This window comes from Petromyzon marinus, unplaced genomic scaffold, assembly GCF_048934315.1.
Source record: "Petromyzon marinus isolate PM22_M1 ecotype Great Lakes invasive population unplaced genomic scaffold, UKy_Petmar_22M1.pri1.0 PM_G_Scaffold_8, whole genome shotgun sequence".
In the NCBI taxonomy this organism is placed as follows: Eukaryota; Metazoa; Chordata; class Hyperoartia; order Petromyzontiformes; family Petromyzontidae; genus Petromyzon; species Petromyzon marinus.
In genome coordinates, this window is record NW_027423035.1 from 5,482,501 (window position 1) to 5,485,000 (window position 2,500).

The following is a 2,500-nucleotide window of genomic DNA, read 5'->3' on the forward strand; positions in this document are numbered from 1 at the left end:
AAAGATGTTGGTGAACACCGGAGACAGCTGGCCAGCGCAGTGCCTGAGGGTGGCTGGAGAGACAGAGTCCGGCCCGGCTGCTTTGCGTGGATTCTGCCTCTTGAAAAGCCCATTAACTTCTCCCTCCTGAAAGGAGAGAGTCGTTTCTGTAGTATGGGTGGGGGATGGGGCCTCTTGGGTGGGAAGGGGTGGTTCAGGACAGTCCAATTGTCTTTCAAATCTACGGTAGAACTCGTTCAGGTCGTTGGCTAGGCGGGAGTCGTTAGTGGTGTGGGGCGCTCTGGGTTTGTAGTTGGTGATGTGCCTGAGCCCTTTGGCAGACAGAAGCAGCGTCGTTAGTAGAGAACTGGTGTTTTAGTGTCTCTGAGTACAGTCGTTTAGCCTCTCTCACCGCTTTGCTAAACCTGTTCTTCGACTCCTTGAATCTGTCTCTATCCCCACTCCTAAACGCTTCCTCCTTCTCCAACCTCAACCTTTTGAGCTTTGCTGAGAACCAGGGCTTGTTGTTGTTAAAGTTCACCCTGGTACGTGTTGGGATACAGCAGTCCTCACAGAAGCTGATGTACACAGCCTCTGTGAGTTCATCCAGACTATTGGTAGCAGTCGTGAACATATCCCAGTCAGTACAGTCTAAGCACGCCCGCAAATCTTCCACAGCCTCACTGGTCCACTGTTTAGATGTCCTCACAGCAGGTTTACAGAGTTTTAGTTGCTGCCTGTATGCACGAATCAGGTGGACCAAGGGAGTTCTGTGCGAGCCGAACAGCCCCGTGACCCACAAGAGAAACATCCCCGCCAAATTCGAGCGTTTGACGGGGTCTATCCGTTAAAAAATATTCACGTTTTTGAGTGCACATGCATTTCTGCTGCAAATGCCTCTGGAAGTTTCATGCCGTTCGTATGCCAATTGTGGCAACACGAAAATGACCCGTTTTCCCATTCCGAGGGATTTCTGTGCGACCCTAACAGCCCCGTGAGCCACAAGAGACACATCCCCGCCAATTTCTAGCGTTTCACGGGGTCTATCCGTGAAAAATATAGACGTTTTTGAGTGCACATGCATTTCTGCTGCAGATGCCTCTGGAAGTTTCATGCCGTTCGTACGCAATGTGGCAACACGAAAATGACCCCTTTTCCCATTCCGAGGGATTTCTGTGCGACCCTAACTAACAGCGCCCGTGAGCCACAAGAGAGACATCCCCGCCAATTTATAGCGTTTCACGGGGTCTATCCGTGAAAAATATAGACGTTTTTGAGTGCACATGCATTCCTGCTGCAAATGCCTCTGGAAGTTTCATGCCGTTCCTATGCAATGTGGCCACACAAAAATGACCCGTTTTCCCATTCCGAGGCATTTCTGTGCGACCCTAACAGCCCCGTGAGCCACAAGAGAGACATCCCCGCCAACTTCTAGCGTTTGACGGGGTCTATGCGTGAAAAATATTAAAATTTTTGAGTGCACGTGCCTTTCTGCTGCAAATGCCTCTGGAAGTTTCATGGCGTTCCTATGCAATGTGGCAACACGAAAATGACCCCTTTTCCCATTCCGAGGGAGTTCTGTGCCACCCTAACAGCCCCGTGAGCCACAAGAGACACATCCCCGCCAATTTCTAGCGTTTCACGGGGTCTATCCGTGAAACATATAGAAGTTTTTGAGTGCACATGCATTCCTGCTGCAAATGCCTCTGGAAGTTTCATGCGGTTCGTACGCAATGTGGCAACACGAAAATGACCCGTTTTCCCATTCCCAGGGATTTCTGTGCGACCCGAACAGCCCCGTGAGCCACAAGAGACACATCCCCGCCAATTTCTAGCGTTTCACGGGGTCTATCCGTGAAAAATATCAATTTTTTTTTGACTGCACATGCATTTCTGCTGCAAATGCCTCTGGAAGTTGCATGCGGTTCGCATGCAATGTGGCGACACGAAAATGACCCGTTTTCCCATTCCGAGGGATTTCTGTGCCACCCTAACAGCCCCGTGAGCCACAAGAGAGACATCCCCGCCAATTTCTAGCGTATCACGGGGTCTATCCGTGAGAAATATTCACTTTTTTGAGTGCACATGCATTCCTGCTGCAAATGCCTCTGGAAGTTTCATGCGGTTCGTATGCAATGTGGCGACACGAAAATGACCCGTTTTCCCATTCCGAGGGATTTCTGTGCCACCCTAACAGCCCCGTGAGCCACAAGAGAGACATCCCCGCCCACTTCTAGCGTTTCACGGGGTCTCTCCGTGAAAAATATCACATTTTTTGAGTGCACATGCATTCCTGCTGCAAATGCCTCTGGAAGTTTCATGCGGTTCGCATGCAATGTGGCGACACGAAAATGACCCGTTTTTTCCCATTCCGAGGGATTTCTGTGCCACCCTAACAGCCCCGTGAGCCACAAGAGACACATCCCCGCCAATTTCTAGCGTTTCACGGGGTCTATCCGTGAAAAATATTCAATTTTTTGACTGCACATGCATTTCTGCTGCAAATGCCTCTGGAAGTTTC